The 21,874-nt window shown below is 41.1% G+C and overlaps 1 protein-coding gene across 5 annotated transcripts in view; it reads left to right on the forward strand.

Annotated features, from left to right (window-relative positions):
- The window catches only part of PALLD (palladin, cytoskeletal associated protein), a 175,585-nt gene that overhangs the window by 105,916 nt on the left and 47,795 nt on the right, over nt 1-21,874 (forward strand). For 2 of the 5 annotated variants that reach the window (XM_048941896.1, XM_048941897.1), the window contains exon 1: nt 5,075-5,238. The exons of the other annotated variants lie outside the window; for them this stretch is intronic. The gene's annotated coding sequence lies outside the window, so the exon portion shown is untranslated. Of the gene's footprint in view, nt 1-5,074; nt 5,239-21,874 lie in introns of those variants that run through there. 5 annotated transcript variants of the gene reach the window in all.

Here is a 21,874-nt window from a genome sequence, read left to right on the forward strand (position 1 = left end):
AGATCAGAGGCTTTGCAGTGTGATTTGATTTCAAGCCACAGCTCTGGCTATAATTTCCTCTGTAAAAATGCAGGATGGGATTGGCAGGATTGAAGGTGATGGAAAATGTTTGCTCGGATAATGTTTCTTGTAACAAACATGTGATATTTTGTTTTCCAGCAGTGCTGGGGAAAACAAAAGCCACAAACAACTTGGTGCTTCTAGTTCAGACATTGTGGATTTTGATGACAGAAAATAATACAAAGTACTACCAGAGTTACCATCTCAGTGTCTGCCAGTGCCAGCTGTGTTAGCCAGTACAAGCTGCTTGTAATATGGGATTAAAGAGACTTCTGAAATGGTGCTAAATGCTTTGGACTTGTTTGGCAATTGCCATTTTGGACATACAGTTAGTCCCTTCTGGTTTTTTTTTTTTGGAAAACATAACTTTGCAGCCTGACCTTGAAATCACAGAACGTCCTTTATGTGAGAGAAACAGGGAGGTTGCTCCATAGTACATTGAAGTCAGTCAGCTGCAAATGAATCAGTTTGAATGCTTGTCAACCAGTTCCCTCTTCTAGTCCTTCAGAGTCTGATATTGCCACTTCTGTCTGAGCTTCATAGTCTTTGAACTATAATACAGTGCAAAACTCCGCTGTGGATGGCTGACCACTACCTGTGTTGATTTACAGGCATGTCTGTGTTCTTGAACTAATTTACCATTTTCAAGACCAAACAAATCTTGTATCATACATTTTCTCCATGTAGAAAATGCCATTTGAATCTTAATCATCATTTCTTCCTACATTTAAGAATTCTTGGGCTATATTTTGTTTTCTTCTTGAAAAACATCGTCTTTTGACGTGAAGAATTTGAGATCTGATCTTAACTAGCCTAATTGGAAATTGTACTCTCCAGTGTAGCTTTTAATGTGTTTGTTATTCATCTGTAGAGTGCTTAAGTTCTGCTTATCTTAATGAAGAAAAAAGGAGCAAGCAAATAGAAGAAAAAAAATAAAATTATGTTGGAACATTTGTAAATAAGCTATTGTGAATGACAGTGTTTATGCACTGTATTAAATGTACTTCCATCACTGCTGATAAACTGCGAGCAAAAAGATTGCATTTAAATACAACACGTTATTCTGCAGTACTTTAAGGACTGTCTCAAGAACGTCACTGAAATGTTTAATCTTCTCTTGTTTTCTTTCATATTGCTGGATGTAAGGTCTTTGTGTAAGGACTTCCAGCATTTTAGCTTTTTTCTGACATCATTCTTTTTAGTTTTCATACTTCAAGCAGTACTATTTTGTGCTTTTCTCAACCCATTTCAAAAAGAAAAATAAAGACAAAAAGTAAGTTAACTCAGAATGAGTTTGAGTTTCCCGTGAAGGAAATGCTATATACACATGAAAAAATAGCTGTTTAAATACTTGGATCTGCCTGTAAAACAAATGTCACAGTTAATTGATACAGATGGTTGAGTACTTAATCTCTAGATCTATGTTATAATTTCAAGTGAAATGGAGTCAGTTATGTCCATGTGTCTTTTCACAGAATTATGTAAAATCACACTTTCATTTTGTGAAGATTCACAACGTTTGAATCACTCCTGGTAAAAAAAAACTGCTCAGACTTACTCTGTTCAGTCACCTTGGGGCTCGCCTGTTTTCACTGCTCTACTAACAGCATTTTCCATTATTTCCATTTGTTCCTAGAAATTAGTTGATGCTTCTTTAGCTCTTTACTGCATTTTTTCAAAAATAGCTTTTTATTATGATAATCACATTTAAAATGTTTCATTAGCACTTCATTGGAGTTGTATATACTTGTCTTTTATAGGCAAATTAATTTACCTCGTTTTAATTCGCAAGCTGCCCTCTACTACAAATATCTGGAAACTTCTTAAACTAGAAACGAATCTTTGTGGAAGTGGAATTATAGGCAAAGTTGTTTACAAGAAAGAATAACAGATCTTATTCACTTTAGCATATGGTTTGGTTTCCTTTCTCCTTGGATCTCTGTCTCCCATTGTGCCTTGTATTTGGTTCCCAGTAGATTGAGTTGACCTGCGTTCTCCATGCTGAGTTAGACTCACGGAGTCACGGTGAAGCAAGCGTCTTGAGCTAAGCTGATGTGCACAACTTGTCTTTTTGCTTTCATCTTCCATCCGATGAGTATATAGGCATAGAACTCTGTTTCAAAATTCCTGCAACTTATGTACAAAATACGTGCAGTATAAGAGCTGTGACAGAAGAAACCATATCAGAGAACTCAGAGGGGTTTTTTTCCCCAATATCAACTCTTTCATAAGCAAATACAGAGGAGAAGGTGCAGAAGAGACATGAGCTGCAGTTACTGTTTTTCTGTACTAGACTTTTCTTATCGTATATCAGTTCCTTTTTCTGTATTAGATTATCTGCAGCCATTATTGGCTGAATTTTGTTCTGCTTGTACAGTGTATTTACCAAAATCATATAGAGACCTGATTAGTAATGAGTGATACTGTTTGTATTTTTATGCTACCTTTGTACTACATCTATGAGCTGTTTCTCTCTACAACTACCTGAAGGGAGGTTGTGGTGAGGTGGGGATCTGCTTGTTTTCCCATGTAACTAACTGCAGGACAAGAGGGAATGGCCTCAAGTTGCACCAGGGAAGATCCAGGTTGGACGTTAGGAAAAATCTCTCCGAAAGAATGGTTAGATGCTGCAACAGGCTGCCAGGGAGGTGGTGCAGGTTCACTGTCTCTGGAGGTGTTCAAGGGATGCTTAGATGTTGTACTGAGGGACAGAGTTTATGGGGAAGTATTGGTGGTAGGTGGATGGTTGGACTGGATGATCTTGGAGGTCTTTTCCAACCTTGGTCATTCTATGGTTCTACCATGCTTCTTTCCCAAGCTGTGTATCAGCACTGGAAGCAGAGTACGAATGCAGCACCGGTTTTCTCACTGTCAGGATCTGGCCTGTCATTCTGTTCTAGCCATAGGGAGATGCTTTGTTTCTCCCTCTTTTTCTAGTTGGCAGTGTACTTCTGATCTCCCTGGCACATGCTGGAGTGGTCAAGCATGGTAAAAGCGAGTTCTGAGCCCTGAAGAGGAAAGGGTAAAGAGAAAGGGTAAGGGGGCTTAGGGAAGCAAATGAAGTTTCACTGCCCCTTTCTGCCTTGTTTAACAAGAGCAAGTGTAGAGTCTTGCACCTGGGGAGGAATAACCGCATGCGTCAGTACAGGTGAGGGGATGACCTGCTGGAGATGAGCTCTGCGGAGGACTTGGGGGGTTCCTGATGGACGACAGGTGGGCCATCAGTCAGCAGTGTGCCCTTGTGGCCCAGAAGGCCAATGGGATCCTGAGGTGCCTTAAAAAGAGCGTGGCCAGCAGGTCGAGGGAGGTGATCCTCCCGCGGTTGACTCTGCCCTGGTGAGGCCACATTTAGAATGCTGTGTCCAGTTCTGGGCTCCTCAGTTCAAAAACAACAGGGATCTCCTAAAAGGAGCCCAGCAAAGGGCCACAAAGATGATTAAGAGCCTGGAGCATCTCCCAGAAGGGGAAAGGCTGGGTGACCTGGGTCTGTTCAGCCGGGGAAGGGAAGACTGAGTGGGATCTGATAAATTTTTATACATATCTAAAGGGGGATGGGATGCAAACAGATGAGGCCAGACTCTTCTCAGTGGTGTGCAGTGATTGGACAATGAGTAATGGCCTAAAACTTGGACATAAGAAGTTGTGTACTAACATGCAGAAGAGCCTTTTCAGTAAGGATGACTGGAACAGGTTGCCCAGACAGATTGTGGAGTCGTCTTCTGTGGCGATACTCAAGATCCGTCTGGACACCTACATGAGAGGCTTATTGTAGGGAACCTGCTTTAGCAAGGGGGTTGGACTCAATGGTCTCTTGATGTCCCTTCCAACCCCTGCAATTCTGTGGTTATTCACTTCTTGCGGATTCATAGTGGTTGGAGAACTGCAGCCATGGTTATGCTCTTGTATAAATCCAGCAGATTCCATGCATCCAGAGCTAGGCTGTAATACACAGTTTGGGAAGCGGGGCTGAACAAAGTAAGAGAAGTACCCTAAAATATTTTAACCATTGTCCAACATATTTAATACATTTGTATTCATATGCTTTTTGTCTGTCCATATAAAGAAAAATCCCAAGAAACACACTGATCACTGCTGTGGATTAAGCATGGACTTAAGGATAGAAATGTTCTGGATGTGTCTTTTGAATGTGCTCGTCTTGTTTCAAGTACTTGTTTATGTACATCTTGCTGATGATTTGTTGTATTCTTTGCCACGCATTCTGTCAAATCTGGGCACTGCAGCCCAAATGGATTCAAATAGGAAGGGTGTGAAACAGCAATAGAAATCTATTCTTAGGTCTTTGCATGCTTGTGGGGGAAAAGGTACCAGAGGATCTGGCTCTAAATGATGCTTTCTGGGAAGCGTGCAGTATTATCATCTGGAAAGCGAGTTGTTGGCACTGTGGGTGGGTTTGTGCCATTAGACTGCAAAATGGCTTTGCAGCATGTGGTATGTGTTCTCTGAGCTCTCGTGCTGTTCTCTGACTGTTGAGAAGACACGGGAGATTGTAAAACAGATGTCTAAAGGGTGCAAAAGACTGTTGTGGTTTTTCTGAAGCTTTTAAAGTTTTAGATGTTTCACCTGAAAGCCCAGGGATCGGATAGTAGTGAGTGGTGGCACAAGTGGTATTTTAGAAGAACAAAGCATTTAAAAGCTTAAAAGATCGATTTGAAACGTAGCCTCCAAGGTCCTGCGTTACGACGCGTCAGCATCCCAGCCGTTGTGCCACACAGACAGAAGCGATATGGCAGCTGGCAATTTCTCCTCAGCAGTGAAGCCGCCCTCAGCTCCGCGGCAAACCTTTGTGCCGCTGTGTGGGGCGTCGCAAATCGCCCGGGACCCGAGCTTTTTCACTCCGGCAAAACGCGTGTCACAAAGGCCTCGTTGAGGCTCGGCGCTTCGCGACGGAGGGAAAGACGCCGCCGCCCGTGATTCGCTGTGGGAAACCCGCCGTTCGCAGCAGCTTGGCAACGCCTCTCGCTCTCATCGGGCAGCTCGCGGCGGCGCGCGACTCTTATCGTGAAGCAGCCGGGGCGGGAATCTCGGCAGTGGCTCAGCGGCCGCGGCGCGCTGCCCGCCCGCCCTATATAGCGCCGTTACCTGCGGCGCGCCCGCGCTGCGCCCCGGCCCTCGGAGCCGCGCCGGGCGATGAACGAGCTGCCGGCCGGAGCCGCGCAGGTGAGGCGGGGCGGCCTTCTGCGGCCGGGGGGCGGGCGGCGGAGCGGGGCTGGCCTGGCCGGAGCGCGCGGTGCGGAGCGCGTTGTCGCGAGCCGCTCTTTGCCTGCCTCTCTCTGGCTCCTTTGGACAATAGGCAGCCACCGCGTCGGCGCTTCTCTTGCCGTCCTCGGCCGCCTGCTGAGGGTTTCCCATACGGAAGGGATGCTGCGCGTAGCCTGCGCGTAGCCGGCCGCTTAGCTTGAGACTGGGTGAAGTTTAGTCTGTCCTGTTGGCACCGAGACGGGAGCGCTGTGCGGGACCTTCGGCGGCTTGCTTGGTAGGAGACCGCCGGATCCCGCCTGTGCTCCGGGTGGAAGCGGGGCTGGCTGGGAGAGGAGGGCTCGGTGCTGAAAGAAGGCGTCTATGGCTTATTAGCCAAGCCAACCCTGAAAATCCTGGGTTTTGTCCTGTGGAATTCGCGAGTTGGTGAAGAAGACATATTTGGTGCCTTAGGAGAGAGCTACGCGCGCAGCTGGCTTTTTGGTCCGTGTTCATAATTGAGTGCCGAGAGGAATTCAGTGTTACCTAGTAACTTTGTAACTTATAACAGCCGCTATTTCGAAGTCTGAGGCAGACATTTGTTTGAATTTTAGTAGTGAAGACCAAAAAAAAAAAAAAAAAGAGAAAGTTTCCTGGCAGCAGACACGTAATTAGAAAGAAGGCTGGGAAAAGTAAGACTGGCCTTCCTTATAATGATGTGTTTACTGAAACTTGGAAGGCAGAGATATGCGTTGGCTATCAAAGAGAAACCAACGTCTGCTGTTGGAACATTTGGATCAGCGTTTTATTAAGGAATATGGTACTGCAGAGCGTATGTCTAAAAATAGGAGTGGACACATTCTGTGTTTCGTTGGGCTTTGAGGTCAAGAAGCCGTTTTTCCACAGTATTCTATGGTGGTATTGAACTGAGACTGTGATTCCTGGGACCAAATCTTACATTTGTGCAGTTAACGCCATGGGATATGAACGAATTTGTCCGCTAACAGGTCTGTTTGCACCAAAATCTGGTTCAGTTCTAAGGTGAGAAAGCAACGGCGTTTGTAAGGCAGCCCTAGTTTCCAGCCATCCTATGATTCACAGTGCATACCAGACACTGAAGGATTAAGATACATAACTGATAACAGGAGGATGGAAAAAACATATAAATTAAATGGCTCTCAGGCCCTGTTCACTGATCGTATGTAAACCACTTCAAGTATGATAAAATGAGGGCAAATACTCGTAAGAACAGAATTTGAAGAGAGATTTTGTTGCGTCCTGCTTTTGGATAGTGAACAAAGCCTGGAAGAACTGTCTGTGATACAATATTCTGGTACTCTTTTTTCTGGGCTAGAAGGAGAAACCCTCTGGAAGAATACAGAATATAGGATGGGTTGAAAAGGACCACAGTGATCATCTGGTTTCAACCCCCCTGCTGTGTGCAGGGTCACCAACCACCAGGCTGCCCAGATGGGCATCCACAGTCTCTCTGAGCAATCTGTTCCAGTGCATTGCCACCCTCTGAGTGAAAATCTTCTTCCTAATATCTAACCTAAATCTCTCCTGTCTCAGTTTAAAACCATTTCCCCTTGTCCTATCACTATCCACCCTCCTGTTTATACTTCAGTGTAGTATTGGAAGTACTGGAAGGCTGCAGTGAGGTCTCCCCAGAGCCTTCTCTTCTCCGAGCTAAACAAGCCCAGTTAACTCAGTCTTTCCTTGTAGGAGAGGTGCTCCAGCCCTCTGATCGTTTTAATGGCTCTCCTCTGGACCCGCTCCAACAGCTCCATGTCTTTCTTGTGCTGGGAGCCCCAGGCCTGGACGCAGCGCTGCAGATGGGGCCTCACAAGAGCCGAGTAGAGGGGGACGATCACCTCCCTGTCCCTGCTGGCTCCCCTTTTTTAATGCAGCCCAGAACACAGTTGGCCTTCCAGGCTGCAGGAGCACACTGCTGGCTTATGTCCAGCTTCTCGTCCACCAGGACCCCCCAGTCCTTCTCCACAGGGCTGCTCTCGAGATCTTCCCCCAGTTTGTATAAATACCTGGCATTGCCCCGGCCCAAGTGCTTCACCCTGCACTTGGCCTTGTTGAACTTCATTAGGTCTGCATGGGCCCTCTTCTCCAGCCTGTCCAAGTCCCTCTGGATGGTTTCCCTTCCCACCAATGTATCGACTGCACTGCTTGTGCAGCGGTGTCATCTGCAAACTTGCTGAGGGAGCACTTGGAAATAATTTTAAGTAAAAGAAAGCTGGAAGATTGGGCAGGACGTATATGGATGTTCTTAGAACTTTTGAAACTCTTATAAGTACTCGGGTAGGATTTTTTTGGAGTAAGAAGCATTTCATTGGGATAAAAAATGTTTCCCTCATCTTTGAGATAGTAGAAACCATGTATCACAAAGTGAGAATTTGCCAGGAATTTCTATATATTGGAATCTGACACAGGTTTTTTAAAATCAGGATGGTGCATGCGTGGTAATGGTTTCTTCACAGTTGATGGATGTGTGTAGCTTTTCGTGCACCTTTATGAGGGCCAAGCAACGTGTTGGGAAGGGGCATGGTAAAAAAAACAGTTTTGCAAGTTGAAGTCTATTTCAAGTAACAATAAGCAGCTGGGTTATCAGGATAACATTAAAAAAGCACTGCTGTAAATGTATGTTTTTGTGTTCTTGCACTTAATGAAGCCCTGGGAAATTCTCTATTATGCTGAAATTACTCTTACTTTCTCTTTCCTTATAAGAGTCAGGCAGATATGTGTGTTCAGGTCAAGCTTATCCTGCTGGACACCTGTGGGCTTGACAAGCACAAGACTACTGCTTTCTCTTTACAGAGATTGTGATGGTTGTCACATAGAAATATTTGCAAAATGTTATTCTAGAGCAGTTGCTGTTTAGTTTAAACAGCGTAGGATGGATCTGCCATTCCAGGCAGAGGAAAGAATTCAGTATACTCTGCTCTGTACTAAGAAGTGATTCCAACATATATGATGATGGTTGTATATGGCAGGAAGAGGCAACCTCTCCATGAATTGGAGAGGAAAGGTTGCAGCTTTGTGATCTGTATGGCTGCAGTAGCCATTTCTATGAGCTATGTTAGCTACGTTAGAACAGCGTGCCTCTGTATCTGTAAGGACACAGTGGTAAATTTGATGAGTAATGTTCAGCTGTCAGCCTTTGGGCATTGTAAGAGAGAGGGAGCAGTGTAACTGGAACAGACCTGTGGGACAAGATGCTGGTCAGCCCACTTAATGGAGAATGCCTTGTTTCTGTACTATATAGAATTTCTTTTTGTTTCAAAACAGTCTGAGAGAGAATTGCCTTACCTGATTCTTAGGAAGCTGATGTGGTTTGTAAAAAATAAAATAAATATTAAGAAATAATTTATTTGGTGGAAAACTATTGTACAGTTCAAATAGCAAATGAATTCCTCTGCCAGCTGTGGTCTGAATTGCTGCTTTGTGTACCTGCAAGCAAAGTAGAGCATCAGGTAGTGTGACATCCTTTATGTAGAGATTTACTGTGTATAGTACCATTTCTTGTGGATTAGCACTAGTGGTGGTCACGAAACATAAAAGACAAGAAGATAAAAACCTGCATTTTACAAAGCTCAGTTTTGAAGATGAATTTGCATAGATAAGGGAAGTGCATGGGGTGCGGTGGGAAGAAACTATTTGAAAGATGAAGATAACTACTGATTGCATAGTTTCCATCCAAAATGTTTTATGTTACTGTCATATGTATTTCTGTTTGCTGTTTACTCTCCACGAAAGAAGTGCTTCGATACTTAGGGGTCTACTAGATCTTTACTGACATGAGGACAATTGGTGACCCTAAGATGTTTATTTTCCCAATCAAGATTTCAGGGTAAGATATAATATATTAAGTGATAGTCCCATGTATTGTCGGTAACATAATCTTTGGGTGGAAATCTTTCATCTTGGGATTAGTCTTTAATAAAGATACGCCGATGGAATTTTGTATACATCAATCATCTTCCATCTTGGAAATACTCCCATATTCTTAGCAGATAACGTTTCAGTGCTAGATTTCAGTACTAGTCGTCACTCTTTGCAGTGAGTGTCCCACTCTGCACCAGCAATACCAAACAAGGAGAGAGCAGTGGCAGTACGTACACTTGGAGGCATAACAGAGTGTAAGAATATGTACAGAGTAGTTATTAACCAAGTCATGGTGTGCCTGGAAGCCTCATTTTACCTTCTTATTGTGCAGAAAGTGAAGAAGTCGGTCTTCTGTGACCACAACTGTTAGAACATCCTAGAGCTTTACAGATAATTAAATGCAAACAAGCAAACAAAAAATTTGTGCTACCACAACTTCCTTAGAAGGTTAACCAATAATTAAGGCATCTGAAGTATACTTTCTGGAGAAGCACACGAATGGGAAACATAGGAAATATTTTTCTTACACACTGCAGTCTAGACACTTAACATGGTCATTCTCCCACATGCTCAAGACATTCGAACATGTGCCAAGACGGGAAGTTTGTATTTCCTTTATTGAAGCAGTAAGTGATTGTAATTGATGTATTGTATATGGCACTCCCCAGCACTTTCCCTTTCCACAAAGGAAAGGAGTTCAAGATAAATAGTGTTTGGTTAAAAAATTAAGAGGAAGAAAAAACGCAGTGGGCTCAATTTACTGCTGGACCTTTTTCTGTGTGGTACATGAGGTGAGCCAAAAAGCAAATGAATCTACGTATTGTGCTTGTTTTTCCAGGGATGGTTTGAGTAAGAAACCTTTGACTAACTTGGATCAACTTTTAGAATGGGGCATTGTCCTGAAGCCGTCCTTTGGAACCTATTTAATCAGACTTGTTCCATTCCTTCCCAGTGCATTCTTTACCAACTAACAAACTCCATCAAATTCAAAGCGAAGGGCAGTATTGCCTTGTATGCTATGCATGCATTAACAGAACAGTACCTGATGCGTGCATGTGAATAATGGCACAACACAAGGAATTAAGTTTACATCATCACTGTTGGACTTAATTGCTTTTATGGTCTCAGGCACAATTGTTTTAATCTTCGCATTTACAGGAAAGAAACTGAACTTTGCCTTAAAAGCATTGAATTTGATGAAGGTTCTGTTAGCTGGATTTAATTTCTAAATGGAAATTGAAAAAGCATTCCTCTACTATGATGAAGAATAATCTACTTTGGAGAGCAGGAAATGCATGCAAGCAATATCTAGAGGTCTGAAGGAGCCTCGTTATGAGCTCCTGCCTTAAGCTCTAGTGAAATATGAAGGTTATGGGATATTTTGCTTTTTTTTTTTTGTGTGTGTGTGTGTGTGTGTGTGATTCTTTAGTCAACTATTTAACACTAGAGAAGTTCAGCATCTTTGTTGGTGATGAGGAAAGTGGGACTGAGTGCACCCTCAGCAAATCTGCTGATGGCAGCAAGCTGAGTGGTGCAGTTGAAATGCTTTGAGGAAGGATTGCCATCCAGAGGGACCTTGGCAGGCCAGAGAGGTAGGTCAGTGTGAGCCTCACAAAGGCCAAGCATGAGGTCCTGCACTTGGGTCAGAATAATCATAATTACTGATAATTAAAAAATCGTTTAAGAAGCCTGACCCCTGTTCCACAGCCAGACTGAATACAGGAGTCTGGTTTAAATCAAGACCTGAATGTGCTGCAGCAACTTTTCTCAGGAGAGCCTATCTGTGCTTTTTAGGCCAAGCTTTAAATTGGGCTTTTTTCTACCCATCTTTGCACCCTACACACATCTTGGAAGACTTATCCTTAAAAATAATCGTGTTCTTTTGGTAGTTGGATTTTGTTGTGCTTGTAAACATATGCTCCACTGATGAATTATTCTGTGCAGGCTGAATCACCGTGCAGAAGCAGCGACTAGAAAAATAATTGTTTCTTTCAGTTCTATTTCAAGGACTGTGTGCATATGTACATCTGGATATATGCAAAATGCATCTTTCTGGCTTCAAAGAGCAGTTAATGCAGAACTCTTTTATGAGAGGAGATGGTGCGAGTCTGTTTCTGTGTGCATATATGTATATATAGTGCATGAATATATATGCATGTGTGTGTCCACATACAGAGCATGAGTAAAAATCTGAATCTGACTCATGGGGATGATCTGTTTAAAGCAGCTATTAAAGTGCAAAACAATTTTAATAAGTCCAACTTTGGCTAGCAGAGCAGTTTCACCAAGGCAACATAAAAAAGTTTTGCTCAAATTGATGGAGAGTTTCCTTGAATAGAAACCTAGTGGTGCTGTATTTCTTCCAGCCTACATCACTGTACTTATTTTGGCTTTGAAAAATAGAGCCTTTCTTTTCAGAGTTTGAAGGTTTCTGGAGGACACCCTGCCTTATGGCTTTATTATGTTGTGACCAAATATCTAGTGATTTTTTTTTTATTTTATTTTTTAGTGTAAGTAGAGTTTTGGAAACCCCAGAGGTAGTCGTAGTATTTTATGGATTAGGCATTTGCAGATGCTGTCTAGTTGTGTGTAATCCCTGTTTGCTGTCAGAATTTTCATAGATCATGATAAAAGCATAAGTTATATGATATTGTTTTACTGATGGTGAGTCTGCAAGGTGATGCTGTTTGCAAATCTGAGGTGCCTAAAACCACAAATATGTAAAGAAACATGAAAGGATGTATTGGTATCTGTGCTCTACAGAGGTGCTGATGCATAGCTACAGGTGCCTTTTGGACATTCTCAGGAAAAGTGCTTGGGCTTCAGAAGTGTTCATTAGAAATCACTCAGTGAACAGTCTGATTTTATACTCTCAAAGCTGTTGATAATTTTTAGTGATGAGCCAGAGATAATTGCGTTTCATTCTTCGCAAAAGATGTTTCCTCATTTGAAACGAGGAAATGAATGAATTTTATGGCTTCTGACTTTCTAAAGCTACCTTCTAATTTATATATATCCACCGTAATTCTCATATTCTTCGGTTCAACATCGTTGCCAAATGGCATTTACTCTTTCGCATACAAATCCTGCAGCCTATTTTTGCAGGTACTAAGTAGTTTGCCATACTGTTTGGCTGTGTTTTAGGGAGGAAATCTTTATTTCCTATAAACGTTGAGAATCTTTCAATCATTATATAAATCTGGAGATCTGTATGTAATGTGGAAAAAGAGTGACGCATCTTCTATCAGTTTCTACGGACATGAAATACAATTTATAATGTGAGACGATGGAAGTTCAAACTGTATTGAAAGTACATTATGTTGTATGAGTCTCTAGGATGTTACATGTGGTTTCCATTCTATCTTCCATGATTTTTGGACCTTCTGCTAGAGATCTCAAGGTTACTGACTGTATAACATTTTTTTAAGTTGTTCATCAGGAATTTCTGGAAAACGATCGCCTCCATTCTCTGCTTTATGTTAAAACACTCGGTAAAGAAAGAAAGACAAATGATTTCTTAATGTAAGTTGTATTTCAGGAATCTTTTGTGCTCATTGAGCAGAGTTTTCAGGAAAAAAAGCATTGCATGTGTACTTGCCCATATGAATGGAGAGACAAAGCATGCAATATAAAACCATAATATTATGTCAGCATTTTCTCAAGCAAAAAATGAATTCAGCTGCTGACTCTGAGGTTAGTCCTGGGGTTCTCTCTGGCCTATAAAGCAGCACCTTGACATGTTTCTGAGATCTTTGGAAACTGCTGCTTCTGAAACTCTTCTGAGTTCCTTTGTTTCTAACCCTTCAAAATTTGGCAGTCATAATAATAGGTAAAGAATGCAAGAGTGTAAACCAAATGCTGTCTTGAAATGTAAATAATGGCAATGAATCATATGATAAACCGTGGAAAAATGAGCAGAAGTCTCAGAAATCAGAATCTCTTTGCCATATTGTCCTTGCTCTCCCCCAAGTAGTGAGACGGCCCTCAGCAACCAGCAGCAAGCAGGCAATGAGCCTTCTCTGCAGCCCTCACTGGAGCATGATGCAGGAATCTGTTCTTGATGTCAAAGGCACGTCTTGTGGTGTGTGATGGAACCGTTCCCACGGTGGTGAAGTTCAGCCCTGACCACGTGCATTGCAGCTAGACCAGTATCAAGGACTCTTGGACTTCTTTTAACACTGAGAAATCTTTCAAGGAGGGAAGCAAAGCTTTCTGAATCACAGGCTGTCATTTTAAAGGGGTTGTGCAATTGCTATCCAGCTGCTCTGTGCGACCTTGCTGGAGTTTTCCTGACAAACGATATGAGGGATTGCACAAGTTTGCAGAAATATCAAGAAATGGTAGCAGATATTACGTTTGTTACAAACCATTGTAATAGAGCATTTATCACCCCGTTGCACATCAGTTTCAAATTATTTTGCCATGCAAGTCTTGAAAGGAAGGAAGCCATTGCTACACTTCTTACAAGAATTTGATTATTATCTGTAGGCTTGATTGTTTGTATGGTGAAACTTTTGACTTGGAAATGAATAGTTTTAGTGCTAGATTTAATGCATTATTTTACTAATAGGAATAAAGTGCTTTTGTTTACTTCCTTTTCTAACCATAGAACGTGACCTAGGGGCAGTTAATTAGAATGATTTACAAAAGAACTCCATCTGCCAGTAAGGCTGATTATCGGCTTGCAGCCGAGACACTGCACCCACATGATGTCCTTTTTTGGATTGAGAAGATAGATGTTTGTGCTTTAAGCATTAATGGCACCGCTGCAAAGGACAGGCCATTTGCTGAGGGAATTCTTGTGCAAGTGCAAGCTAGAGAAACTGTTTGCAATGCTAATATTTACAGTAACAAGCTCATTGATAAAGAGCAGAGCAGAATGGAATTGGAATGCGTTTAAGCAGGAAACTGATCGGTAGTAGATGGAAGTTTTGAGGGAGAAGTGGAGTGAATTTGGGTGAATATGCAATGTTTTGTGAAGTATCTAATCCTTTTCCTATAAGGTTTGATAGGTCTGTAAAGTTCCCAGTAGTGGCACAGCAGAGTTGATTATAGAGAGCAGCAGCACTGTCAAAATAAGCAAAGCTGTGATGTTTGAGAGATGTTTGTAAAGGTTTTGAGTTGTACCTTTTATTGGTAATGGAATTGTTTTAAAAAGCAAGGGCCTTACATGGAGAGTAATATAAGGCAGAAGTGGCTTGTGTTAGAGATTAAATTCTTGAAACCATAATTGAATAATACCTAATGTGCTTCTGAATTTGGGAAACTATCTGTATGTCATCTCTGATGGTCCTAGTGATAGAGGAAGTCTGAGAAATCTGCTGTCAAGCTTCCTGAATTCTTGATGTTAATCTCTGTAGTTCATCGTGGAGATTATTTTCAAATACTTCTTCTATTTCATTATCTCAAATTCATCACAATTTTTGTTATAGATTGAAATTGAAAGTGCCTTTGACAGGAGTTGCTTAAAAAGGACGACTGATTTCTCAGTTACTTACCCTTAGTGTTGGAAAAACTCAGCAATTGCTAAAACCCCTGACATTGGCAGAGTTTGTGTAATAGTTTAAGCTTTCATGGGTGTTTCTTGGCTGGTGGAGGTACCTGCAGCATGCTGCTGAAAGGGCAGGTAAGAGGTGGTGGAAAGCAGCTTTAGATGATGGGATTTTTGTAAGATGTGGGACACATCAAGTGAAACACGTGAAAAACATATTCCCCTCATCAGTCTGAAAGGTTGTTCAACGTTTCAGATTTTTCCTCGGGCACTCTTGAATCATAAAATTCCTCGGGAGCTCTGAATGTAAAATTCAGGTTTAAGTTGATTGTGCTGTAAATTGCTGTCTGCATAACATTCTTGTTACCTGTTACTGGGTCTTCTGTTGTGCAAGAGCCTGTCATGAACATGGCACGTTAAGGTGCAGGTCAGCGTGCTGTGCAGACAAGAATATGTGTTTGAAATCAAGTATCATACTTCTGGTTCTAAGAAGTCGTTTCAGGTCCTTTTTAAGACGAGTAATTTTGCTGTGACAGCAGCGTGTGTTGTCCAGTGTTCTTGAATAATTGCCTTCTTAATCAACTTCTCATTTCAAAACAGTAGGATTTTTCTATGGCCTGAGTGAATGCCTAAAAAATTAGGATTGCATGTATTCTTGCAACCGAATTTTCACGCTGGCCTAAAACATTGGGTGTGTGACTAGTCATTAATAATATGGTATTGTAGATTTTATTCAAGTAATATAGTGTTGTAGATTATATTCACACACACGTGTGTGGCTGGGAATGATAGGAAGGTATCAACATTGTCTTTAGCAAGTATTAATTTTCATTTGTTGTATCTCATTAGCTCTAAATGTGGATGTTTCTAATCCAGATTAGGTTCGTGCACATCTGTAGCTAGGATTATCTATTCTGGCATAATATATACTAGACAAGCTCACTTTGCTGCTAATTTCCTAATCCAAAACAAAGGAAAGAACAACAGATATTTTTAGGTTGCAGTGCTGGAAGATGAAACTCCTGCAGAAAATTAATGCAAGTGTTTGGTAAGCCACAGCCTATCAATGATACTTTGTTGGTATCTGATGGAGATACCTGCTGTTTGTAGAATATTTCCAGACATTTTAAACCGTTACTTACCTGGTAGTGGTACATTTTTCCCGAGGCTTCATTGCACAGGTTACTCAGGATTTAATTTATTTTGGCTTCCAGTCTTCTTCTGATAGTTTTTGCAATGTAGAAATCATATTTTAATGTAAAATTACTCTTTTTTTTAATAGAGTTCTGCATACTGGGAAGAATTTATTAGTTTGTTTTTTTTTTAATATATAGCTCAGGCAGTGAAATAATTAGATAGCAGTAATAAAGCAAGACCTTCAGAGAGTATGAACAATTAAAAATGCTAAATATGTTGATAGTACCTGAAACTGTAAGTATATTAAATATGCATGATTCTTTGTGAGTCGTGTACTTCTGTCTTTTCCATAGTCGTCACTTAGCAAAAGTTATAACCAGGAGAATTGTCTCTTTTTCTTTTTTCTTTTTAATTTTCCTTAATGAGTTGCCTAGCAGTATGGAATTCTGAAGGTTTTGGAAGAAAACTTGTCTGTATTCCAAGAGTTTCCATTGAAAAGCAGGGCTATGAACAAATTCTACTGATGTTTAGAAATCCAATGATTATATTAATATTTGATGTCATTGTTAGCACAAATGCACTGCAGAGTGTAACCCACAGTGCTGACGCTCAAGAGCTGATGGAGTTGAAACTAGACTGGAATTCCTCATTTGCCCGGGTTTCTTATGAGAGAAGTCCTAAATACATGAGCTGAAGGAGCAGTGACATGGTCTGATGGATGCCCCGTCCCTGGAGGTGTTCAAGGCCAGGCTGGATGGGGCCCTGGGCAGCCTGGGCTGCTATGAAATGGGAGGTTGGTGGCTCTGCATGTGGCAGGGGTTGGAGATGCATCGTCCTTGAGGTCCCTTCCAACCCTTTCACAGCCATTCTATGGTTCTGTGATTCCTCAGGCTAGGTGGTCAAGGAACCAGGTTATAAAGCATATATGGCCTATGTGCTGTTTAGGAAAATCCAATGTGGTAGCAGTGTTACAACGCTTCGTCATGTAGATAACAAAGCTGTATCTTCAACAGCTGAAGTGCTTTCTCTAGCTGCTTTCTATTGGCATCTTTTCTCCTTTCCTCTCGTTCATACAGAGCAGTGTAAGGAAATCTGTGTAGGTATCTTCCACAGCGTTGGTAGGATTGTGTGTGTTCCATTGCAAATGTGCTTTGTCAAGAATAAAGAGAATTCTCTATTTTGTTCGTAGCTTAGAAGTTCAGTTGAAAACAGCATCGGTTCCACAATGCTTTTCTGTTCTTGAAGTAGGTTATGTAATTTAAATAACAGTGATGAATGACCTGGACTTATATGTTGTTATATTCAGATCACGGGCAGTGTTTGTGTAATTGAAATTTCCAGAGTGACACAAAGGACACGCAGTTACCATCTGCACACGCCTTGCACATAGGGACATCTTTCAGTTGTGAAGGTTTGTGTTGCTAGTGCTTACATGTGTTACACTGAGATGAAAGGTGGCACATGCAGATTGTGTGTCAACTTTTCTGGGAACAGAACAGAGACCAACTCTCTGAAACCATTCCATCAAATTCTAATGCGATGTTTTGAATTTCAGTCTCTACAGACTGGGCTGAACTAAGGATATGGACATGTAAACCTTTGCATCTCCAGGTATTTCCGTGCCGTGCAGATTGCTGAGATGCTTAATGCACCTTAAAAATTATTCCTAAATCATAAACCAAGGCTTGAGACAAATCATGATAATACATGGGTAAACTTCTAAATGAGAACTTTCAGATTTGTTACAATGAGGTTAAATTTACACCAAAGTTGCCTGCTTTTCAGAGATGATGATTACCATTTTTTCCCATTAGAATTTCAACAGAATGCCTGTGTCTTGAACAAATGGGCTATAGGTCTGAATTCATTTACACAAGTTTGGAAACCTAGTACAGCTCATTTTTTCCTATGATAAACTTGAATGTAGTGAATGTGATGTGTGTGTGTTCATTTCACATATCAAATCCTATTGTGGCTGCAATATACAGTAGGCAAACTTGCATAGTAATAGTGTTCAGTAGATAAGCAAGAGAGGCAGACAATTGAATTCTGTTGCAGCTGATTTTAGCAAATATTTTCTCTGTTTGAAGAATGACAGTGCGACACAGTGCAGCAGTGAAATGAGAATTATAGTGATTTATTTAGCAAGAACTGCAGTACCTAGTATGTGGGTCTTAGTCAAGTCGTATCGTTACCTGTCTTCACGTTCAGTGACATGTAGGTCTGTACTGTGTGTTGGGAGAGAGTGTGCTAATGCTGCACAAGTACTTTCCATTTGGAATCTATAAATTGTTCCAGTAATGGAGCTGAAGTTTACTCTTGGTCATAAGTTGAGCTCTGGCTTTAATGTACATAAAGACTTCATTAATTTTAAGGCAGTTGCACTGTAAATGCGTGTGTGAATTGAAGATCTTGTTTAGATGCTGTCATTCAGAGGTAAAGTGGACACAGATGTTCTTTCTTGTCCGTCATGATTACAATGTAAAGGAATGGCTTCACAAATCCAAACTGGGGAGGCGATTTCTCATGAGCAGTGTGACCTGTAGAAGGCCTGACTGTCAGGTGCTTGTTCTACGTGTGGCTGCTGTCTGATCTGAAGCAGAATTCTCAGAATCACAGAACGGCCAGGGTTGGAAGGGACCTCAAGGATGATGAATCTCCAACCCCCTGCCACATGCAGGGCCACCAACCTCCCCATTTCATACCAGCTCAGGCTGCCCAGGGCCCCATCCAGCCTGGCCTTGAACACCTCCACGGATGGACGGGGCATCACAGCCTCTCTGGGCAGCTGTTGCAGCACCTCACCACTCTCTCTGTAAAGAACTTCCCCCTCACATCCAACCGAAATCTGCCCTCCCTCAATTTCAAACTTAATACCCAGTGCTATGAGACATACTCTATCTTACATTTATTTGCTGCATACCTTTGCTAGATGGACATTTTCTTTCCTGAGTGTCACTGATGTAAACATGGCAACGTTTAGTGTAAATTTTCAAAGATTACATGCAGTCCAGCTGCCACTAAAATGTGTAGGAGACACTCAGTGAACTCCTCTCGAGGTTTCTGGAAAACCAGAGAACAAAATGACCTACTCTGACTTTTTGTACTGTGGTAAATAGATTTTTATTTGAGTGATAGTGCCTAAATAGATTATGCTCTCAATAAAATTCCACGCCAGCAAATACTTCATGCAGGCTTGAAGCAGGATTTGGATTATTGCTCAGCAAATGCACGTTTGAAATACAATAGCTTGAACTGAAGTTTACATTAATTATGGCACGAGCATAAATTCCTTTGGGCACTTTTATTCTTCATGTACTGTGTTGTCTGCTAGACTTTATTGTCTGTGTTGTGTGTTGAGAGATGAAAATCAATCTCCGTAATGACTGCAAAGATTTGAGTAAAAGGACCATCATGTTCTCAAGAAAAAAAATGTAGGTTTTATTCTGCATTTAGTTTATTGCTTTTATTATCTACAGTCCTTTACTGTGGGCTGTTTGTTGCTTATGGTGAAATGCTCAGCGTTCATAGGAGGCAAAATCATGCTGTTGGCAAATGATATTTTACAATAATTAACTAATTTCTTCAAAATGATGTCATACTAGGGATGAAATAGAGGGTTTCTCTTTTTCAGGATCACAAAAAGTAAGCAGCAAATAAAAATGGAGGAGCTGCTTCTTGCTTCTTTTTCTGCTTTTAATCAGTGCATTAGGTCTGCCTTTGGTACCTTGCAGCTCTGTTAAGGTTACTAGAGGAAATCCTGAGCTTACTGAAGTCATAGGAATTAGAACTTCATCCTTTGCTTTTTACTGGAACTTTGCATGTATCTTTTCGTAGCCCTGCAGGTGGTTAAGAAGTGAAGGGTGGTTTTCAATAGAGGTTATCTTCTCAAGGTTGTGCTGAGAGCCCCTGCTGTATGTTCTAGTCTTTTCCAGCTGACTACTGGCCTTATATGATGATCCTCGCTGAGGACTTTGTGGACACTTGTAAGTGTTTAAAGCAAGACATTAAGTTGCAGAGAGGTTTCCTATTAAGGAAAAGTGATGTAATGTTCGTGGAGCACAGCCAACCTCGCTCCGCTCGTTTTATTTATGTTAGCCACATACCAGAGAAAATGCCCCATAAAACATGAGTGCTCCTACTATATTTAGCCAAGCTAATTTACTAATACCAGGATATTATGTTTATATGCAATGGAAATAATTATAAAAAGATTTGGGGGAATCTTACTGAAATAGAACAGGTTGGACTTTGAAAAAGTAAATACCAAGTTTGTTCCTGGTGCATAGAGAGACCAGGGTCTCCTACAGCACTTACATTTGCAATATGCATATTCCTGTGCTGAAAAACATTGATTAACGATCAGCAGCACAGTACAGTCCGAGTGTTTAAAGAATTCCAAGTGCAACCATGTTATTAAAGTTGATCTTTTTATTCTCAGCAGTGCAAATACCCTCTCATTTAAGCCATGTGACTGATGGCAATCTGGACGTACACGTTTATTATGAAATATCTTCATTCATCTCCATATGGAATACAGTGCAATGTGGTGCCATTTTAGTCATGTTTAAAATCAATCCAGAATGTCTTGTGTACCTTCTTTGACTTTTCTGTAGGAGCATTGGAGGCCCCTTTTTCTTCTTCTTCTTATTCTTCTTCATAACAATAATATTTTTACCTTGTTTCTATTCAGTTTTTTGTTCTACAACTGATGGTGCTGATAAATAATCACAAAATTTCATCCTGTCTCTATCAGTGTTACTTCATGATGCTTTTGAACAATTTGACCTTTTTATTAATTTTTCTCCTAGTTGTGTGTGATGGTCTTGCAACTGCAGATCCTTCCTAATGCTAGGTCTGCCTTAAAGAGTATTCCCACTCAAAAGGAGCAGGGAACCTTTATTAGCTGCTGATAACTAAGAGCTGTCATACCAGTTATCTAAAGAGTGTGTGTGAAAACTCGGAGGGTACTTTGAGTTAATGAATTGTTAAACTTTGTGACTGTGGAACAGTGCGATGTATTGTGGGATCTGCAGTTGACCCGTGAGCTATGAAGTTTTGGGCAAGAGAAAAAAAATTGAGTGGTGTTATTTTTAGCCCCATCGGTGAGAATGCGTTGGATATTTTATGTGTTTTCTACCTGGATGAGATTCTCCTTTCTTCATTTCAAAGCATGTGCTTCATTGAGATAATTTAGGAAGATGCTTCTTCAGGAGGGCATTCATGCATTCTGATATTTAGTGTTTAATTTACACTCTGATGTGCACTCTGGAGGCTTCATTGACTACCTAGGAGGCTGGACTACTCATGTAAGTGAGATACCAAACATCAGAACCTTCCCCTATGTGTATTCTTTCAACATGCTGCTCCAGAAGAATTGGAGCACCATGAAGCAAACTGAAGCGCTGCAAGGCCAGAAAAAAAATCAAATGATTTTTCTTCAAGCCTATCACAAATGAAGTGTAATTCTTGTGCACACCTGGAGCTTCTTTTGAAAATAGAAAGCTATTTCATTACATACCTTACATATTTCATATGTAGAAAATTTTAAAATGATTGCAAGACTCTGCATCTATTTCCAAGTGCACAGATCTTCTCTCAGCCGTTCTGAATGATTCATTAGGGAAGTAGCTCATTCTGCTAAATAATCATGATAAAGCTTTGAGCCAACTAAGGGTCAAAAGAGCTTCTTGCAATTATGAAATATGTTAATTGTGCTGGGCCTTTTGCCTTGCAGAGTCCACTTATATAAAATCTGATATTTGAAACAGTAAGCAAAATTGAAACAAAACAAAAAGCCTTGGATCACGACATGTCATTTCTAGTATTGGGCTCTTGAGGACCCAAGTTCTCCCTTGTGTGGAAGATCAGACATAACTAATGTGTGAAGTATTGCCTGGACTGTGTACAACAAGAATTGTGTATTATCAATTCTTGCTTGACAAAGTTTATTTCCCTGTTTTTAAAATGAAGGCCTTGTGGATTAGTTATTATTCAAGTAACTTTAGTATTGATGTTTTGAAATCCACTTGGAAAACTGGAGTCTCTGAAGGTTTATGAAATGACCTAAAAATGTGCTGCTTCAGACAATAT

The sequence above is a fragment of the Lagopus muta genome, chromosome 4 (assembly GCF_023343835.1).
Source record: "Lagopus muta isolate bLagMut1 chromosome 4, bLagMut1 primary, whole genome shotgun sequence".
Lineage (NCBI taxonomy): Eukaryota > Metazoa > Chordata > Aves > Galliformes > Phasianidae > Lagopus > Lagopus muta.